Raw genomic sequence first — 16,251 nt, 5'->3', positions numbered from 1 at the left:
GAAAGGAGAACAAAGGGAGGAGAGGAAGAGGGGGAGGAGGAGGGAGAGGGAGAGAAGCGGGCAGGGAAGGGGAGAGAGTCAGAAGGGAAGAAGGAAAAAATAGAAAAGGCAACTGAAATAATGATGTGAGAAGGAGGAATACATATATTTATCCATAAAATTTTACAGTGTTAAGAATGAGTGAATCTAAAGAATGAATCCAAACCTTACTTTTATAAATTGAAGGCAAACAGAATTTTTGTCTTCAGCCCCTCCCACCTTCTCTTTCTCTGGTGGACAGTAGAGAGGGAGATCAAGATAATGATTTCTGATGATGACTGTTGTTGTATGTACATGTTGTATATCTTTAACTATTAGCCTCAGCGACTTTGCAATCCCTTTGCTGTATTGAAGCTGTACATTTTAGTTTTACCAGACATACATTTGATTAATCTTACAAGCTAACTAAAGTACTTGTGGTCCAGCTCCCTAATTTGCCCTGAAGCTACTGTCACAATTTTTATGACAATGCTTTTTAAAGTATAATTTGTTATTTTTGGATTACTTTCATGAAATAATATTCACTCAGCACTCACCATTACCGAGTTGGCTAATTCGGTAATTCTCCTACCAGTTTTAATATATTTCTTCCTATAATTTTTCCCACGCAGTTTTGTTTATTGAAATATCATTTACATGCATTAAATTATATAAATTTTATGTGGAGAATCATGTATGTGTTACTTGCTTCTGAATTATGATATTATTGACTTCTGGCATTGAAGCACTTGTATCTAAAATACTCTAATGTGGTCTATATTTAATTTATATTTATAGTATTTATAATTTGGCATTTTTTTCTAAAAATAATAGCTCAACTGGGAAACTTATATCCAAAATAAAAACAAAAGAAATAATTTATATTTTATTTAAGAATTTTATTTTTGAGAATTAACTTTATTTAATTTCTCTCTAGTAAATAAAAAAGCCACGAATTGACACAATTTGAGGGAGCTAAGAATAGATAAAGTTCTAAACTTTACCTAATCAGACTTTCAGATATTCTACCATGTTGTGTTTTGCTCTTATTAAGTGGAACCTACTTTTCTTCACATTCTTATTACTCTGTAGCATCAGGAGTGGAATCTACCTCACTTTCACTTTTACTTAATTTTACATGGTTCCTAGTATTGCCACCTCAAATAAATTTCCAAAAAAACCTTGTAAGAAGCACTTGCAAATCTTTTCAGGCCCTTGGTATTTAGTGTCCTTATAGAGTAAAGCACATATTTGAGTATGAGAAAAATTTATAAATATTATACATTATTTAAAATGCAGCACATTTTATTTCTTGGCTTCATTTGTAAAAGTTAATGCTTCTAATGTCACATTGAATAAGACATTAGCATTGAGACATGCCTGGAGATATTATCCTCTAATATGGAACCTAATTATTCTTTTTTAAAAAAGTTCAATGATGAGTATAAATTAAATATAGTAATTTAGGTTGGCCTAATTTTGATGCTTCTTTTGAGACTATAGTCAACTTTAAATTATTTTGAAATTATATTACTATTTTTCAAACTTAGGTAATTCTTATAGAATTTTCGTCAGTTTTGCTTTGTCTATGTACCACCCCTTCTATTATTTACTTAATATTTTCTGTTATGATAACTCTTAAAAATACTATTTTAGCCTTATTCTTATAATAGTATTTTGATATATTAGTAATATGTTTTTATATATTTAATGAACACATTATCATTAAAATTAAAAATGTTTATCTGTGTACTAACTAAACCATATTGAGTAATTAGTATTAAGTGAATCGCATTTTAGGAATGACTATTAGGTTATGAGTTATTATATTATGGGGAAATGAATTCATTTGGACATATCTCTAGCCTCTGAGTAAAGTCCCCTACAAGTCTACAATCTTGGTGTCCAGCAATCGTGGAGCTACTAAAACCTGGTAAAAGAATCAACCAGTTGGAATCATAGGTTTCAGTGTACAGAAATTTTAGACAAATGTAGATAAACTACTTTAAATTTCTGTTTAAAAAATTATATGTTAGATAAGATATAAATTAATATACAATGGTATAGACAAATGGGGAATGATCTCACAAAAATGTATGTTATCTTGTAGAAATCCTGAATGCAAAATCTTGCCTGCTAACACTAGTGGCATATTTAACTATTGATGAGCAGAAATAAGAATAAGAAAAAAAAAAAAGAGATAGAGCTCTTCAAAATGGGGAAAATGGCCATTTAAGTTGTTGTTAAGTAAACAATAGACCCTCATGGGGTTTTCATGCAAGCCAGATTTTCATAGTTCTTAATTTTGCATTTCTGTAGATGTGAGAAGATTTGGGTAAGTATAGATACTGTACAAATAACTGAGGTTGTATTCTCTAAGTTCTAAATATGTAGCTAGATAGAATTTGAAAGTCCTTGGGAGTGTAATTAAAAATGCTTTTGATGTAGTGCAATCTAAAAAAAACCCCTATGTAATAGAGACTCAAGGGAAGCCCATTGGAAATATTGTGTATAATTTAAAAGATTTAGGATGTATTGTACAATGGACATTAATGTTTGAAACTTAAAGATTTTACTGCGATTATATCTTGAGTATGAGATTCTTTTTTCTGCTCTAAACAATACATTAGTGTCTATAATTTAGAAATTAATGTTCAGTAATTATTATACATGTATGTTTTAATAAAGCATCTACTTAAATAAGCTGAGTTGAATAGAATACCTAGCTCTGATCTTTGGTACAGGATTTTATGATGTAATTTGCTCTTTGGTGTAAGATTTTATGGTGTAAATTGCTAATTGTACTACTCTGAAAAGATCAAAATTTTTACAGTAGTTTTGCTCATTAAAGCTATCTCCTTTCTGCATTTCAGGAATTTCATTTTCCTGTTTGTAATCTAACTTACAATAAAATAAGATGAATATTTTATGAATAATAACAGTCATTAAAATGAGATTTCGAATGGTATGGTCACTTTCTTTATTGAAGCAGTATAAGTTTGTGGCCAAGAGTGTGAGTTCAGGAATCAGACAGATCTGGGAAAGGCTCAGATTCTGCCACTCATCAGATCAAGCAGTTCTCTCTAAGCCTCAGTTTACTCATCTATAAAATGAAAATAATAACATCACCAATTTAATTTGACTGTTGTAGGGATTAAATGAAATAATTTCCATAAAGTCTTAGCATAGTGGTAGGGACACAGTAAGCATGCTGCAAAAAGCTATTATTTTAAATAATATAATAATAATGAAAATGAAGTAAACTAAAACTGATGACATGATTTAAGAATATATAAAATTGATATGTAAGTAATTGAAGAGATTCCTAGTTAAGATTATTAATATCATATTGAAAAAAAATTCATTAGCAGTGAGTCTAAAGCATTTAATTATCCTGTAAACAAGCTCTCTTGGTGGGGAGCCAAGAGAATAGCTATCAGAGCTGTGAAAGCCAAGGGTGACAATGTAATTTTTTGTAACAACATTTTTTTATATTGTTGAGAAAAGGAAAAAATGAGCTTATTATTTTCAAATTGATGGCCATGAGTTTCCTTAGGTGACAACCCAGTGACATTTTGAGTTGTAATGGTCAATTAAATTCTGCTATAAAGTGATGACTCATTGTATCCTTACTTGCTCATTCTAGACCTTACCGTTTTGCATATGTACAATCAGATTTGCTGCTTTCACACCTCTCCTCAAATTCACAACTGCCCACAAATGTTAGAGAAAAATATATTTAATTCCTAAAAACACTAATTTTTCTGATACATTTTAAGAAACATATGAAAAAATGAATATAACCACAAATATAGACAATATACAAAGCACATCTTAAAGTGATTTCTGTATCATATGCTTCAGCAGCAAAAAGGACTTAAAATATCTTAATAAAGATGTTGATACTGACAGTACTCCTGAGAGAATTGGTGCTACCAATTAAGTTAATATTCAGTGGTTCTCGCCTTAGACCTCAACAGACCTCGTATATTGTTAGAGAATTGAACTGATGTTGCTTCATGACTTATTTGATAGCCTTAAGGAGGAAGTTAAATAATACATAGTTTGGATAGAATATTAGGTGTGAACTAGAATAGAATAGAATATAAAAAGTGTCTTCGAATTCAAGTTACATTTAATTTATATCATGATATTTCTAGAGTGATATATCTAGTTTCAATATACATTAACTTACTATACCAAACAATTACTGAGTGAAAACTATATACCAAGTACTTAGGACTCTGGAGATACAAGGGAAAAACTATTTACTGACTTAAAGGAGCTTGCGGTAAAGTGAAGGATGTTCATGACAGTATAATGACCTTTCTAAAGATCATTCTCCAGTAACCAGAAAATTCTCTGTGTCTCTCTTTATTTCCTTCACTTTACAACAAGCTCCTTTAAGTCAGAAAATAAACTCCATGAATTTAAAAAACTTTGTTTATAGACCTAGTGTTATGTCTATAAAACTTTCATCAATTAGAAACATATTTATTGTCTACCTGTATGTGGGCCAAGCATTTTGTGAGATAATAAAGATACCACATTAGTAAAATTTAGTTTTTGCTTTCAAGGAACGTTTAGTCATGTGTAATACATTATAGAGCTAAATACATGCTAATTTTAAAATGTATTAATAAGTTGAATTCAACGTCAGTCAGAGAAAGGAAGAAAAGATCATTCACAATCTTCCTTTCTTTTCCTCTTCTCCAACATCTTCTAAACTTTTGAATGCTTTTTTTGTCTTCTTTGATGTTTCTGTGAGTTTGGATTACTTTTGTTAGATCAGTATATCAGTTAGGATTCTTGATGATGACCAATAGAAACTGACTTTGAATAACTTAAACAAAGATAGAAAAGTATAGGATAGAAATTTATAGGAAGAATAAAGCATAATATAAAATGATAAGATCAGCAACAAGGATTCAGAAAAGAAGAGAAACCAACCATAGTTACAGGGATTTCAGTAGTGAAGACTTAGACATTTTCGTTGGAAGTACCTTAATTCTGTCTTCTACCTTTATGTGTCTCCACCCAGTATTCAAATCTCTGGAAGAGAGAATCTGATTGCTCTAATGTGAGTCATGAGCCCGTACCTTGAATAAGGAAAGCAGCAGCAGCAGCACGATTTAAGTTCTAGATGCATGTGAAACAGAGGAGTGTCTTTCAAGGGAAGAGTGAATGCTATTACTAATGACAGGACAAAAGAAGCTGGGCAGGTAAGAACAATATTTCTCAAAGTTAAGAAATGTGTGGCTTCTTTGAAATGAAAGCGAATGGTCATACCCCTCCTCAGTGTAGTTTAAAATCCCTTTTATTCGTCATTTTCACTATTTTTTAATATTTAATAATTTCGTGCTTATTAATAAATATACTACCCCCTTTTATAAGGTTGTTGAATGGGGAAGAATAGAAAAATGGTGACAAATTTTTGTATCTTGGTTTAAAAAACATGAAAAATTACATGTAATAATGTATGTCTGTGTCCTGCCAGTGATGCTGTCAACTGGTTGCTGGGTGGAGAGTAGTTATATCACCATAATCATCATACAACCCACTCCTCCCTTTATCTCTAAAATAATCTTACCAATCACATGCAAGCAAAACTATTTTAAATCATTTTCCTGTGACAGATGATCTCGTTTGCTGAAATTGAATTATTGTTCAAAATATAAATATGAAACCAGCTGATACAAGGCAGGTTTTTTTAAGTCTGACATACCTATACCATCATATGCACAAGGATAACTCAAAATTTCCTTCACTTTTCTTCATTGAAACAGCTTCATAACCATTATTTTGAGAATATTTAGTGATATCAATCAAACATTTATTTGGCATGAAAATATTATTTGTATGTTAAGTCCACATCTGTGCTTTTTTTCAAGTACAGTTGACATTCGATATTATTTTATTTTAGTTTCAGGTGTATAGTATAGTATTTAGACATTTACATAATTAACAAAGTGATCCTCCTGATAAATCTAGTACCCTCCTGGCACCACACATAGTTATTACATTATTGACTATATTCTCAATGTTGTACTTTACATACTTGTGACTGTTTTGTAACTGCCAATTTGTACTTCTTAATCTCTTCACCTTTTTCACTCAGCTCCCCAACACACTCCCATCTGGGAACCATCAGTTTGTATCTATGAGTCTGTTTCTATTTTGTTTGTTCATTTATTTTATTCTTTAAATTCCACATATAAGTAAAATCATATGCTTTGTTTTTCTCTGACCTTTCACTTAGCATAATACCCTCTAGGTCCACCCATGTTGTTGGAAATGGTAAGATTTCCTTTTTTAATGGCTAAGTAATATCCCATTGTATATATGTACCACTTCTTTATCTATCGATGGATACCTAGGTTGCTTCTATATCTTGGCTATTGTAAATAGCACTGCAGTGAACATAGGGGTACATATGTGCTTTTAAGTAAATGTTTTGGATTTCTTTGGATAAATACCCAGAAGTACAATTGCTGGGTCATAAGGTATTTCTACTTTTAACTTTTTGAGGAACCTCCATAGTGTTTTCCATACTGGCTGCACCAATTTGCAGTCACACCAAAAGTGCACAAAAGTTCCCTTTTCTTTGCATCCTCACTAACACTTGCTGCTTTTTGGTTTATTGATGATAGCTGTTCTGAAAGGTATGAACGGATAGCTCATTGTGCTTTTAATTTCCATTTCTCTGATGATTAATAATATTGAGCATCTTTTCATATATCTGCTGGCCATCTGTATGTTCTCTGTGGAGAATGTCTATTGAGGTCCTCTGCCTATTTTTTTAATTGGATTGTTTGGAGTTTTCTTAGTTTTGTTATATGAGTTCTTTATAAATTTTGAACATTAATCCCTTATCGGATGTATCATTGGCAAATATCTTCTCCTATTCAGTAGGTTGTTAATTCTTCCTATCCATGTGCATGGTATATGCTTCCATTTATTTGTATTTTCTTCAAATTCTTTCTTCAGCGTCTTATAATTTTCCAAATACAGGTCTTTTAACTCCTTGGTTAAATTTATTCCTAGGTATTTTTTTGATGCAATTATAAATGAGATTGTTTTCTTAATTTCTCTTTCTGATAGTTTGTTATTGGTGTATAAAAATGCAACTGATTTCTGAATATTAATTTCGTATACTGCTACTTTACTGAAATTGTTTATCAGTTCTAACAGTGTTTTGGTAGAATCATTAGAATTCTCTCTATATAGTATCATGTCATTTGCAGATAATGACCTTTTTACTTCTTTCCTTCCAATTTGGATACCTATTGATTGATTGATTGATTGATTGATTGTCTGATTGCTGTAGCTAGGACTTCTGATACTACATTGAATAAAAGCAGTGAAAGTGAACATCCTTGTCTTTTAGCTTTTTATTTTTGACTATATTAGTATGATGTGTGTTTATCATATATGGCCTTTATTATGATGAGGTTTGTTCCCTCCATTCTCATTTTAATGAGGATTTTTATCATAAATGGATGCTGGATTTTGTCAAATGCTTTTTCTGCATCTATTGATATGATCATATGACTTATTTTTCGTTTTGTTTATGTGAAGTATCACATTAATTGCTTTGCAGATATTGAACTAACTTTGCATCCCAGGAATAAATCCCATTTGATTATGGCATATGATCTTTTTAATGTATTGCTGAATTTGGTTTACTGATATTTTGTTGAGTATTTTTGCATCTTTGTTCATCAGGAGTATTGACCTACAATTTTCTTTCTTGTCATATCTTTGTCTGCCTTTGGAATCAGGGTAACGGTGGCCTCATAAAAATGAGCTTGGAAGCCTTTCCTCCTCTTGTATTTTTTGGAATAGTTTGAGAAAGATAGATGTTAATTCTTGTGGTCTAGGACCTTTGTTTGTTGGAGTTTTTTGACTACTGATTCAATTTCGTTAGTAGTAATCAGCCTATTCAGATTTTCTATTTTTCCTTGATTCAGTCTTGGAAGATTGTACATTTCTAGAAATGTATCCATTTAATCCTGATTGTCCATATTGTTGGCATAAAATTGTTTGTAGTATTTTCTCATAATCCTTTGTATTTCTGTGGTGTCAGTTGTCATTTCTCCATTTTCATTTATGATTTTATTTATTTGGGTCCTATCTCTTTTTTTCTTGATGAGTCTAATTTAAGGTTTATTAAGGTTTATCTTTTCAAAGAACCAACTCTTGGTTTCATTGATGTTTTGTATTGTTTTTTTTAGACTCTCCATTCTTATCTTTATGATTTTCTTCTTTCTATTCACTTTGGGCTTTGTTTGTTGTTCTTTTTCTAGTTCCTTCAGGTGTAAGATTTGATTGTTTATTTGATGTTTTTCTTGTTTCTTGAGGTAGGCCTCTATTGCTATGAATTTCCCTCTTAGGACTGATTTGGCTGTATCCCATAGGTTTGGGTCATTGTGTTTTCATTTTCATTTGTCTCACGATATTTTTTGATTTCTTCCTTGATCTCATCGTTAACCCATTCGTTGTTTTGTAGCATGTTATTTAACCTTTATGTATTTGTGTGTTTTTCAGTTTTTTGTTGTTTTTTTTTTTGGTAATTGATTTCTAGTTTCATACCACTGTGGTCAGAGAAGTTGCTTGATATGATTTCAGTCTTTTTGAATTTACTGAGACTTACTTTGTGGCCTGACATGTGGTCTATCTTGGAAAATGTTCCATGTGCAGTTGAAAAGAATGTATATTCTACTGCTTTGGAGTAAAATGCTCTAAAAATATCAATTAAATCCATTTGGTCTAATGCGTCATTTAGACCAAATGTCAATATATTCCTTTATATCTGTTTTAGGGAGTCACCAGAATGGGGTGAGTGGTGTTTACCATGTTAACACAGATTCATTCAGATTTGGTGCCAGCGCTAAGCCTGGGGCTACCCTGCAAAAGGGAACACCAAGGCCAGCCACCACTTGCTTCAGGCCTTTGGAAGTTTGAATTTTTTAAGAAAGACTGTAGCATGAGCCAAGCCACCCCAAGTGCCTTGGGTGGTATGCAGATTGAGTGGGGCATGGTCTGAAGAATTATCAGGGTGGAGCGTGTGGAGTTCACCAGGCTAATGCAGATCCGTTCGTGTTGCGGGAGGGCTCAACACAAGAAAGATGAAGACTGCCTGCCAGCTGTGTAGGAGCAGAGCTCAACACAGGGACAATGGCAGCTGTCCTTTCAGCCCTCTCCAGAAGCCACATGACTCAGTTTCTCATTGTTTGTCTCTGGCATCTCCTGAGCCACTGTCCCTTTGCCAGAGCACAGGCTGAGTGCCTGCAAGTACTTGGGTCTGTGTGCAGGCCCTATAAGAGGGTGCTTGGGTTTCCAGTAGCCTCTGGCTCTCCTGGATGGATGGAATTCCTGCTGAATTTCACAGCCAGATGTTGTGGGGCCTCCTCTTCCCAGGGCTGTGACCCCTCGCTTCTCCAGGGTGACCTCTGCAACTGAGATATCCCTCCCGATTCTCAACCACCACATGTGGGTGTAAGGCCAGCTCGTTTTGAGTCTCTGCCCTTCCTTCAAGTCTCAGTGTGGCTTCTTTATGTTGTCACTTATAGGACTTATGTTCAACTAATCTTCAGCTGGTTCTCCAGGTTGATTGTTCTATAATTTAGCTGTAATTTTGATGTGGTTGCGGGAGGAGGTAAGCACAGCATTTTCTTGTTCTGCTATTTTGACCAGAACTCCCCACATCTGTACTTTCATTATTAGCCTCAACAAATAAAGTGAGCTTTTTGGTTTCTCTGTGATGATAATGACAAATGAAATGCGTGCGAAATAATGAAGCTTCACTCAAGTATAAGGCAGGTATACAGAATGTGTTTATGTATAAAACTTTTAGATTTTATCAAAATAAACATATTAATTAAAAAATGATCTTGAATAGAACGCACATATTCTAATTTGGAAAATCTGTTTTGGACCATCTGGTTGTAGAGGCAGGTGAAGGATGGAAGGATCAGAAAGATAATCACAGTGATCAGGACATGTGCTATATCTTTGCTGAGCTCTTCCTGCTCTTCCCTGACTTAGTTTGGCTCAGCAGTTGTTAGTGAATGCAAACAGCACTGGCTAAATTTTCTTTTTCTCTTACAAAGGTTTTTATTAATTGGCCAAGAATGAGAAAAAAATGTGTATTTTTAAGATGATTTACTGTATAACACATTAATATAGATTGGGAAAGCACTACTTCTCCAAATAAAGTAGACTTTCATTCATTTGTAAGAGAAGATAGTTCTGAGATTTTATCTGTAGTAGATACTGTTTCACACTTGGATACTCAAACAATCATTGTTAATGAAAATTATTTTGAATCAAACTTTGTATAAAGGACATTTTCACCCAATGTAATAGAGTACCTAGTTCCTTATTAATAAGTATACTACCCCCTTTACAAGTTCGTTGATTGGAAAAGAATGAAAAATGTTTGCCTCCAAAGGAAATGAATTTAGTATCTTTTCAAAATATCTGCATACCCATGTTCATTGCAGCATTCACAATAGGCCATTGACTATATAAGTCATTAAATATAGTGAATAATCAAATATTGACAGAAACTAAATGTCTTTTGACAAATGAATGAAAAAAAGATAATATGGTACAGTAGTTTCCCTTATCTGTGGTTTTGCTTTCTGTGGTTTCAGCTACCTGCAGTCAGCCGTAGTCTGAAAATATTAAATGGAACATTCCAGAAATAAACAATTCATAAGTTTTGAATTATGTGCCACTCTGAGTAACATGATGAAGTCTTGGTCATCCCACTCTTCCTTACCCGGGACATGAATCGTCTCTTTGTCTAGCATATCCACATTGTATACGTTACCTACCCATTAGTCACTTAGTAGCTACCTCAGTTATCAGATCAGTTATGAGAGAGAGAGAGACCATATTCACATTACTTTTATTACAGTATATTTTTATAATTGTTATGTTTCATTATTGTTACAGTTGTCTATCATAGGTACGTATGTATAGGAAAAAACATAGAGTATATAAGATTTGGTACTATCTTTGGTTTTAGACATTCACTGAGAGTCTTTGAATATATCTCTTGCAGATAAAGGGGGACTGCTGTGTTTGAGTGTGTGTGTGTGACGGAATATTATTAAGCCATAAAAAAGAAATCCTTTTATCGTTTGTGACACATGGATGAACCTGGAAGGCATTATGCCAAGTGGAATAAGTCAGAGGAAGATAAATACTGTATAGTGTCAATTTATATATGTAATCTGAAGAAAAACAAGTTAGTTTTATAGAAACAGAGAATAGAATGATGATTGCCAGAGGCTGGGAGAGAAGGGAAAATGGGGAGATGTGGGTCAAAGGGTATGAACTCCCAGTTATTAGGATAATAAGTTCTGAGGATCTAAAATACAGCATGGTGACTATAGTTAATAATGTGGTATAGTATATTCGAAAGTTGCTGAGAGTAGATCTTAAGCATTCTTACCACACTCAAAAAAAGGTTGACTCTGTAAGGTGATGAATGTGTTAATTTTTCTCATTCTTAGTAATTATCCCACAATGTATATGTATAACAAATTACCATGTTGTCCACTTTACATATATAAAATAATATCTGTCAATTATTCCTCAATAAAGTTGGGGGGGGTGGGAATGGTTGCTTAATTTTTGCTTTTAAAGCAACATGAAAAATTATCTCTAACTATAGTAATATTAGGTTTTTCTTGACCTGACCTGTAGTGCCATCAGTTATTATTGGTGTAGGATTATGTTCTCTATAATCTATATCAGATTCCATCCTAGCTGCTCCAAATGCACAAAGAGTTTAAGTAAAAATAGCACACCTATTATGAAATTGTACCTTCAAGACAAATTTCCTAGCTATACTCAACCATATTACTCTATTTCCATACAGAAATTCTGGAGCTACTATGGAAATTGTTGACCCTCAAGAAAAGCTGGTTGGATGAATTTGACATGGGGAGATCCACAAGGATAGCAATATTTCATGTTGCTGAAAAAATTTGGTCTTTTAGCCTACTGATATATTCCTATGTGAAGAAGTCTGGTACATATAAATAGGAAGAGACAGTTTAATAGATTTTGAATGGAATTTGAACTATACAAATACAAAATAAACTCGATTTGCAGGGTAAACACAATAAACATAAAAATGAATTTATTTTGAAGTGATTAGAGAAGTTCAGGGTTTAAGACCTGCCCTTTAATGAAATGGTAGAAACTTCATTTATTCTCACTTAGACAAGAATTTATACTGATTATGTAAAATCAGAGCTATTAATCCCAATCTGCCAAAGGTCAGTTTTTACATGTAGGTTTTACAGTGTGAAAAAAAACATTTATTCAATGATTTTTCCACTCATTAGATTAAACATTAACTGAATACCAGCTGCACAGATTTGTGCAAGGTGCCATCATAGAGACAGAGGTGAATAAGGCAAGAAGACTGCAGATAAGATGTGTACACACACCATCATGACATGCTACTGCAGTGCACATTTTGTTTGAGAACTACTCTAGTACAGGAACAGAAAAACTGCAGATAGGTAAGAAACAGGAATGATTTTGCAACCCTAGGGGCTGGGAATACAGAGAATAAGTGGATACCAGGTTTTACACTCATGGTGCTTCCTGTCTTGTAGCAGAAACAGAATTAGACAATTATGCAAATACTTAATTAATTATACATGCTATGGGCACCACAAAGGAGAAATATAAATATCAGGAGAGCAAGAAACAGAAGAGCTAACCTATTTTGGTTTTCAACAAAGACTTTCCTGAGGAGATGGAATCTGGAGACCTGAAGAGGGCCAGGCGGCAAAGAATTTATGGCTTCGTTGAGGAGGCTGACTATAGGAAGAGAAGCATCTCAGGCAGTGAATACAGTGGATTTGACAAGTAAAACAGGGGTTTGCAGAACAGATACAAAAGAGCCACCTAATCATTTCGATCATAGTATGATCTGAAGGGGAGCAATGGGAAAAAGTATGGGAGAAGTTGAGTTCAGATCAGATTGTGGACAGACTTGAATGCCTTCCTTGAATACTTACCAACATACTTGGACTTTATTTTATAGGCTTTCAGGAACTGTTGAAGCCATTTGAGCAGGGGATATAACCAGAAGCAGGACATGGAAAGATTACTCTCAAGAATGTGCATGATGCATTTTTGCAGAGAGGTATCAGAGTCAGAGAAGTTGCAGTGAAGGCTGTTACTGGACCTGAGAACAGTCTGAATGAGAATAACTCCATTGCTAATGGAAGGAGGGCCAGCGTTATATATAAGGATGAATGAACTAGCCAAAATGAATGAACTGGCCAAAATGACTTCAAGGCTTTGAATTTGGATGATTGGTGCTACTGTCAGAATTAGGAGACACACACACACAAAGTACATTTTTGCCTAGACATTTACATGTGGTTTATGAATTTCAGCTAGTAAATGCTTATTTTTAAAGGAAAGAGTAATACCTAATAGGTAGATATAATGGATAAATTTGTGTGACAAATTTTATTTCATACAAATGTAGAAAAAAATTAGTTTTTTTCCTGTAAATGTGCTTATTTGAATGCAATATAAATTCTTTGTCTAGAAATCACATTGATTTTTTAAACTTTTTCCTTTTTATTTTTATTGTTGTTTCTCAATAAGTTAACACTCTAGGGTTGTTAAAGAGGTACGGAAGAAATATACAGAAAAGGCTGTTTATATTATAATTCCTGCCATTTAGCCAGCAGCCTAATGGCCATCCTCCAGGGAGAGTCTTGGCAGCTGGTCAATAATGTGAGTCAAAGGGCCAGACTGGAGCCAGGTAACTTGGCTGTCCCTTTAATGAGGCATCTTCACGGTGGTTTGTTTATTCTCTTTCCAGAAGCTTGATTTCTAACTCCAATCAATTTCTGAGTGTTGATGTAATTTATTTAAAAAAAGACAGGAACAACTAATCACAGTTTAAGAAGTATGTCTTGCTAGTCCACAAGTGCTTTTTCTTTATTCTTGAAAGTCTTGTTCTGCTTACCCTGCAATATGGATAGAGTCAACATGTTCACTCTGTCTGCATTCACATTTTTTCTTCAATTATGAAAGCTGCTTGGTGAATTGACTCTTAGTTATTGGATGGTAGCATGCTTTGCTAGACAGTTCTAGGCCTAGTCCTAAAGCTGGTCCAAAAAATACATTTGATTCTGATCTTTTGGGGTTGGGAAGAATGAATGGTTTAAAGTAGAAGAAAGGTGGATATTTCCTCATTTCCAGTATACATATGTGTCCATTTCCTAGACACATAAATTACCCTAGGTTTAGCAGCTTCTGAAGCTCACTTGGGATGGATGTGGAGGGCCAAGTAGTCAGAGTGCCCTCTGAGGTACCTAGTAGTGCATCTTGAACTTTTCAAAGAAAAGGTACAACTGCTATAATTAAATGAAGTTTTGGGGTCAGTTTTATACTCAGAATAAACCTGTTTTTGAATTGAGATTTCTATACTGTCATGTGTTGACAGTACAAAGTCTTAACCGGCTAAATAAGACAAAGCCTGTGTTTTTATCTTTGCTAGTTTTCCATTTTGAAGAGGACAAAGATGGAATTGTGTATGATTTAAAGAGAATAGGACCAGGTTAAAAAAAAAGTCGCTCAATCCACACTGTGCATTAACTTGAACCTGTGTCTCTCCTCTTCCTTCTGTGGTACTTATTTACCTTCTCTGTGAATTGAGTGTAATGATCAGGCTTCACTCGAGGACATACCTTTATGAAAATTTACTTTAAAGGCAACATTTGGCAGAGAGAGTTTTCCTTTCATTAAAATGCTTCATACACTCCTGACAATAAAATTTTAAAAAGAGAGACTGAAAATATAAAACCTCAAGAAGAATTTCCACAGGCTGGGGATCTGCTGAAAGATCATTTGGCAAAAAGCATAGTAGCATTAAGTAATTTTCAGAGACTGAGAGTTGAATTGGGACTTGGATAAAAATAAACTGGTATATTCAGTCAACTAGGGATGAAGAAAGTAAGTATAAACATTATGTATCTCCAAACATTGGGTTTTGGCTTTTTTTGCTCTCTATGTTGTGGTATGAAGGTTTTTTTTTTATTTTACTACTAGATATTCCATAACAAAGTGGGTTTCTCTAAAATATAGGCAGCTCTTGATGAAAAAAATGTGCTCAATTTGGTTTAGCACAGCAAGGATGTGAAGGTCTACAGCTTTGGCAATATATTCTTTTATCAAAATATACTTTCTCTGTGATGTTCTGAAGTTAAAAACTTTAAAAATATGTAATCTAGGGTGAAAGACTAAAAAATTGTTAGATTTTAACTTTCATTTGCATCATAAATATCCTGAGGGAAAATGCACAAAGAAATGTGCTTATACTGTGTCCTATAATATCATGTATTGTGTTGTTATGGCCAAAGCATTTCATAAATACTCTCTTGTATATTCAAAAAGATCAAAATAGAAAATCATCTGGAAAACTGGAAAACTGGTTTAAAATGTTCTTATGTCCTTTTAAAAATGGCATAGTGGAATTCAAATAAAAATATATAAAAGGTTTTTATCTTTTACATATTTTTGCTTTCACTGGTATTTCATTCCTTTCACTGGTGCATCTTAGCCTTGAGACAATTTTTCTACTCTGCAATTCAGAAAATGGCATGGCAAGGGTTCTTTATGAAGACAAATTGCTGCTAGGTTTTGCCAGGCAATAGATTAAAAATGACGTTATTTTTAAAAAGCTCACATAGGGTATGTGGCCACAGCTGAGTAACAGTTAAGATTATAAAATAAAATATCTGCAGGTGTATAAAGTACTAACAAATGAAAGAAATCCTTCACTACTTTGAAAGTTAGCTGACTTTTATAATCTCTGTCTTGAAAAGTAAGCCTTATTCTGAAGAGATGTGGTCTTCTTGCTGTGTCCATATAATTAACAGTAATGGGAATTAGACGAGCACATGTCGTGCAAGCTCATTGTTGCTTTAAGTTGTGCTTGTCAAGTAAGGACACAAAATGAGATGTGCTGTTAATGCTTCAGTGCATTGTGGACATATGGCAGGCTTTTAGCAAAGTAGTACCCTGGGAAGATATTTGCTTATTCTTCATATATGCATTGACACTCACAGCTTCCTCTCTCTCCTAATGTCTAATAGCAGGTTCTAAGAAAAATAAGGGTCTGAATTTATGACTTAACAAAGGGTCACAACAGTTATAAATTATGTCTAATATGAACCATCG

General features: G+C 33.6%; 1 long non-coding RNA gene across 6 annotated transcripts in view; it reads left to right on the top strand.

The window, feature by feature from the left end:
- LOC120590872 (uncharacterized) overlaps positions 1-16,251 on the top strand; it is a 103,980-nt gene that overhangs the window by 23,568 nt on the left and 64,161 nt on the right. For 2 of the 6 annotated variants that reach the window (XR_005649793.1, XR_005649791.1), the window contains 2 exons: positions 5,060-5,240; positions 11,912-15,496. This is a non-coding gene — a long non-coding RNA (uncharacterized LOC120590872). Of the gene's footprint in view, positions 1-5,059; positions 5,241-11,911; positions 15,497-16,251 lie in introns of those variants that run through there. The other 4 variants (XR_005649795.1, XR_005649796.1, XR_005649792.1 and 1 more) reach the window with 3 other exon arrangements.

Source organism: Pteropus medius, unplaced genomic scaffold, assembly GCF_902729225.1.
Source record: "Pteropus medius unplaced genomic scaffold, Ma_sr-lr_union100, whole genome shotgun sequence".
In the NCBI taxonomy this organism is placed as follows: domain Eukaryota; kingdom Metazoa; phylum Chordata; class Mammalia; order Chiroptera; family Pteropodidae; genus Pteropus; species Pteropus medius.
The sequence above is the reverse complement of the archived record's forward strand: the minus strand, read 5'-3'. Positions and strand labels throughout refer to the sequence as shown.